General features: G+C 43.3%; 1 long non-coding RNA gene across 2 annotated transcripts; it reads right to left on the reverse strand.

Moving 5' to 3' along the window:
- Positions 1 to 1,115: 1,115 nt before the first annotated feature.
- Positions 1,116 to 3,409, reverse strand: LOC144784975 (uncharacterized). 2 transcript variants are annotated; one of them, XR_013601734.1, is made up of 3 exons: positions 2,138 to 3,409; positions 1,623 to 1,716; positions 1,116 to 1,507 (listed from the first exon to the last, which is right to left on the reverse strand). It is a non-coding gene; the product is annotated as an uncharacterized LOC144784975 (long non-coding RNA). The 2 variants fall into 2 exon arrangements; XR_013601733.1 differs by having other exon boundaries at positions 1,623 to 3,409.
- Positions 3,410 to 6,172: the final 2,763 nt, after the last annotated feature.

Consider the following 6,172-nt stretch of genomic DNA (forward strand, 5'->3'; position numbering starts at 1 on the left):
AGCATTTTTTGGGGGTTAGATTTAGGAAATTCAAATAGTTGGAAAACACAACAACGACTTCTGATTCTGAAGGGTCTTACCTATGGGCCCTGCGATACCTGGGCTACTTTCTTATAACACCTTCCAGCTGTTAATGCAGCGAGACAAGCACCTGGGGATATATATAAGGACGTTTATTTAAGATGGTGGATAGCCACAATGCTGTCTTTCAATAGTCAACATCCTAGTCTCGCGTTCACAACCCTAATAAAACACTTACCGGTCGAACGTATTTCAGGCTTCAACGTTTTTTCTTTCCTAGCGGTCGATAGTCATCGTGTACACGAGGGATGTAAAAGCCCAGCCAGGGCGGGCCAACTTCATTCAGTCCCAAGGATCTAAAAACATGAACAGTGAAGAATTATGGGGCATATTACCAAGCAATAGCGATAATTATCGCTATTGCTTGGTTAGAGAGAAAATGTTACCGCTAAGATGCGGCGATTTTTACCGCAGATAAACCTTGGTATTACCAAGGTTTATCGCAAATGCGATAAAAAACGGCCGCAATGCATGAATATCGCTGAAAAGTCAGCGATATTCATGCATTACCAAGCTAATGCTCTTAGCCATGTTATCCACCTCCCATTGGATAACATGGCTAAGAACTGCTCAGGGCAGGTGTTAGTTTTTGGAGATATTCGCGCTTAGCGCAAATATCTCCAAACGTTGGTAATAGGAGATAGCGATGTTAGCGACTGTTTCCAGTCGCTAACATCTTGGCACGCCTACTTTGCATGTCATTAGTGATAAATATCACTGACATGCAAAGCGGGGCCCAAGATGGTCGCTATCTCCTACTAGCTGTCGCTAACTGGTGTTAGCGACAGCTAGGTAATAGGGATAATTTTATCTCCGCTTTCTTGGCTTTTAAAGCCAAAAAAGCGGAGATAAAACCCCTTGATAATATGCCCCTATATATTTTAACAAAGAACGTATCAGGACACAGTAAATACTGAGGCCTTTTAAAGAAGAGTGATACATATAGGTGGGGTCCCCGCAAGAGAGACGTGTTGTGTCTAACACACATCAGCTATTATTTAGACAACTTAACAAAACAATAAATGCACGAGAAATCAAGGTACTGTAATTTATTATCAATACCATGAGGTAGTTGCAAAATCAAACATTTAGCCCCAAAGGAGGGAAAGGGGAGGGGAAGTGCTCGAAGAAGTGTAAGGTCAAGGAAAAGGTAAACACAGTTAAGAAAACAGGTGATGAGTACAAAAGTTACCAACACAATCATAATAATTCAAATACATAAGCCCAAAAATCAGGGCATACAATGAAGAGATATTTTGACAAAGAAACTTTCAGCGGACACACAGTCAATTTGAGAATGCAGAGGGCTTGTGCCGGAAGTCTAAGAAGAAAGCCGTCGACGTTTCGACCCTTATGTGTAGGCTACGTTCAATCCTTAGGCGGGGTCTTCATCAGGACATATGCAACCAGGAAGATTGGGGCAATCCTATCAGACAAATTAATAGTAGATTGGTAAATGTTAATTAAACAATGTGATATTACACTATAGCCCTATAAGTTAGACTATGGTGAAGAATTACAATGATAATTGAAGAAATTACCATGGAGTCGAGGCCCAACTGGGCTCAGGACGAGGAGATAGGATGGACTGTGCGGTAGTCGCAGGTCGATCACAGCGTAATTAATTCGCAAAAGCTGCAGAGGAGAGAGAGGACAACCAGTGGTCAAGCGGCCTTCCCATCGTCTATGTACTACTGGTTAAAAAACCAAATTACTTTATCAAGACCTGAATATTCTGGTACAAAAAAGGGGGGGTCAGGGAAGCTACTCGAATGCTGGAACTAGTGGGTAAAAATCACTGGATTTAAGGATCTATCTAATACTTTAAAACTATCCACAGAAAAATACAAGGCCCCAGTATGGCATACGGGGTCAAGGAGTCTATTGTCAGTTATACAAGTATTGAGCTGAGGCCAAGTATGATATTAATAGGGGACTCTGCATGGGCAAATATGATTGTAGGCAGACCCATGTCAAGGGCTAGCGATAGCCAGAGCACTCTTCAATTATATGAAACACACGGTATGTTTTACCCAATTACAAAAGCATAACATACCTGTGTGTAAATGAAGAGCGACGGGGGCGGAATAGTCCAACCGTCTTTCAAAAAACACTCGTCGGTGCCACGTAATCGGGTAATCAGCCTGTGTCCGATAGCTGGTAACCGGCGGGATTCGTGCTGCCAAACCGTCAGTCACGATAACGGATAAATCTATGGGGAACTGGAGAAAACGGTCAGGGGAAAGGATAGTGAATTACCAGGGTAAATTGCAAAAAAACGCACTGTTTAACACATACCCCATGGGATCAAAAGTGTCCGTGGACAGTAACTCCGCAACTCCCGCTACGCGGAGTTTAGGGGGCGGAGTCAGATAAAAAATCCCATTAAGGGAAAGGGAAGAGTTACTTGGAGAACTATACGATTGCTACTACATAGACCACACAATAAGAATTTTTTATCTTGATAGTGTGGTCTTCGTGTAACCATCTCACAGGAGGAAAATAAGTTTCAATAATTGTTTGATTGTGTGATTCATTACGGGCTCGGATAACGGTATAACAAAAAGATTTTTTTTACTAATGCATGCCGGAGTCTGCCCAAAGTTATACTGGTCATTTACGAACACTCAATTGGGAGATCGTGACACAATTACAAATACCCGCGCAACTCTCAAACATGAGGTTGAAAGCGGGTTGCTTTTCGTGAGAGCCCAAAATGAGAACAAAAGACATTTTATGTTAAGATGGTATAAACAGGATCATACAGACATCAGCATATTCCTATTACAAAATTCATTATAAGCCAAATCCTGAGGGAGATACTACCAGCATAATTCTAAATGCCCGCGCAACTCTCAAACATGAGGTTGAAGGCGGGTGGCTTATCGTGGGAGCCCAGAATATGGCGGAAAGTATTTTGAGATAGTACAGGAGCACACTGAGCATCAGCATATTCCCATTAGGATTCGTTATCTTATATACCAAACCTACAGGGTGTGTGACCCCATCTAATTTAGGATGGATCTCTGTAACCCCATCAACCCAGGGCCGGCAACTGTGCCAAACTGCTATCTTGCTCGTTAAGGCCATTTTTGATTGAGTCTAAGAGGGACATCCATTTAGATTCACGGGTGTTTAGTACTGTCAAGACATTACCTCCTCTTCTCCCCAGAGAGACCTTTTCAATGACAAACCATCTCAAATCTGAGACAGCATGCCCAGCCCTTTGCCAGTGTTCCACTAGCGGGGCACCCGCCACATTGCAGCGTAACCGGCTACTGTGGGACGATAGGCGTGACTTAATCTTCTGTTGTGTTTGACCCACATATACCTGTCTACATGGGCATTGGACAATGTAGATCAAACAACTCGAATTTCAATTCGTGTGATGTTTTAACTTGTAAGTCCTTCCGGTCAAAGGTCTTAGTCTGAATAGTGGTTTGACATGCTGAGCATGTACCGCATCTATAATGTCCCACCAATGGAGGCAGATTCCACAAACTTGTAAGAGTCGGTTGACTGACGGGTTTCAGATACGAGTGGACCACCATGTCCCGTATGTTTTTGGCCCTCTTAAAAGAATGAAGAGGGAACTGCGTTTGCTGTATCTCATCCGACACAAGAGACCAATTCTTGTTGATAATACGTTTGACTTCATTGCTCCGTGTGGAGAAAGTGGTTACACAGATGATCCGGTCCATTTCCGATTGGTTGGTAATTTCTGGATTCAACAGAATATCGCGTGGATTGTACCAGGCCCTTTTCCTTGCGCGTCTCACCATTCTAGCGGGGTAACTTCGGGAGATGAGGCGCTCACTTAAAACCTCAGATTCTTGGATGTAATTTCCACGGGTGGAGCAATTTCTCCTAATTCTAAGAAATTGGCCTACTGGGAGATTGTCTTTGAAACCTCGGGGGTGATGACTCCCATATTGCAGTAAGGAATTTCGCTCAGTTGGTTTCCTAAATAAAGTAGTTTGTAACCGATTGTCATCTACATAGATCGAAATATCCAAGAATGGAATCTTCTCATTGCTTGAATCCATCGTGAATTGGATATGGGGGTTTCTGGAGTTGAGCCAAACGTGAAACTCAAGAAGTAGTTCTTTGCTGCCTTCCCAGATACACAGAACATCATCTATGTATCTGACCCACAAAGTCAGGCTACTCTGAAAAGGGTTATTAGTGGAAAAAATATATTAATGTTCAAAATGATCCATGAAAATAATAGCCAGATTCGGAGCGAAGGTAGCCCCCATGGCTACCCCCTTCGTCTGCAAATAGAAATTTTCTTCGAAAATAAAGAAATTCTGTCTCATGGCAATACTCAGCAGCTCGAGTATAAAGTCTGTGGGAACCTGGACAGGTGCCGGTCGCTTGTCTAAGGCTTGTCTCATCACTTCCAAAGCATCAAGTTGAGGGATGCTGGTATAAAGCGAAACAATATCGCACGTCACCAAGAGTTCACTTCCTGGGTTGAATGGTCTTTCGTCAATGAGATTAATAGTTTATGTGGTATCACGAAGATACGCCTTAGTGTTGAGAGCAATCGGCTTTAGGAAAAAATCAACATATTTGCACAAAGGTTCTAACATAGACCCACAACCTGACACGATTGGGTGGCCAGGGGGACTCTCTAGGTTCTTATGTACCTTAGGTAAGGTATATATAGTAGCAAGTCGTGGAAACTTTTGATTGAGGAATTTGAATTCCTGCTCACTAAGAAAGCCAGCATCCAATCCTTTTTGTGTGGCTGCCAGAATAGTGGTGGCCAATTCACGTGAGGGGTCAGTAGATAATAACTGATAGCTTACTCCATCTGACAATTGTCTATAGATCTCTTCTTTGTATTTACAAAGGTCCTGAATGACAATTGCCCCACCTTTGTCGGCGGGCTTGATGACGAGCTCTTTGTTGTTGCACAGCTCCATTAATGCCTTTTTCTCTGTTTTGGGCAAATTCAATCTGACAAATTTACGTTGGTCCAATGTACGGTCCACTGCAAAGGTCACAATTTCTTCAAACGCCAAAATCTTATGGCTCATGGCATAAGTGGGTGGAAAGAAAGTGGAGGGTTCTCTGAGGCCGGTGATGGAACTACGTTGTCTAGTAGTTTGATTTCGGAAATAGTATCTTAACCTAATCTTCCTAAAAAATCTGTATAGTTCCGTTTTCAGCAGAAATGTATTGGGTGGAGCCGTGGGAACATAGGAAAGACCTCTGCTCAAAACTTTGATCTCTTCTTCGTCTAGATTGTGATTAGAGATGTTGATCACAGGGTTGGGGGATGACCTACTGCTATTAGGTGTGGTTGGTTCCCCAGTCTGATCTTGGATGGATGCCTGGTTCACCACCTGTAGGTATTCCTCCTGGTCGAAATTTCTCCGTGAACTTCGGGGCGAAAGGTGACTTGTTTCTGCTGTTTGCCTCTGTTGCCTTCCCAACCGCCAGGATTTTGTTGTTGTTGACCTCTCGCTTGACCTCTCATCCGAGGGTTGCCACGTCCTCGTGGGGGCCGCCATTGTCCGCGGCCTTGATCTAAAAAAGAGTGCTGGAATTGAGCAGGGTACTGCTGATATCCAAGCTCTTGAGGTGGGTAATTGTAAGAAGAACTGGGTCCTGCCTCCACGTCACTCCCAGAGCTGTAAGAGGAATCGGAAAATGTTGTAAAATTATGTCTTCCTCTGTAGCCACTATGAGTACGGTTGGTGAAACGCCCCTGGTTATCCTGCTTATAGTAGTCGGGCTGCAAGTACGGGTACACAGTTTTTTTATCAAAAAGTCTAAGGTCTCTAGCTAGCTTTTCCAATTTCTTGGTTTGGGCTGTTATATCAAATTCTTTGATGGTTGCTTATAAGTTATCTACGGCCTCCTTAGCTTTGGTAAGTGTGTTATCTCCCAAAATATCTGCTTTTAGGTCAGCAATTTCCTTACTCAGAGAGACAACTTGTTCCGCGGCAGTCTCAACCCCCAGCACCATACAGTGCCGGGAGCAATTGTTCGCCACGCAGCTGAAGCCCTCTTTTAAAGAAGAGAACAGCGAAAAATGATATGTTTTAACATGGTGTTTTGAAGACACAGTAAATCCCGG

This window comes from Lissotriton helveticus, chromosome 10, assembly GCF_964261635.1.
Source record: "Lissotriton helveticus chromosome 10, aLisHel1.1, whole genome shotgun sequence".
NCBI classification, from domain to species: domain Eukaryota; kingdom Metazoa; phylum Chordata; class Amphibia; order Caudata; family Salamandridae; genus Lissotriton; species Lissotriton helveticus.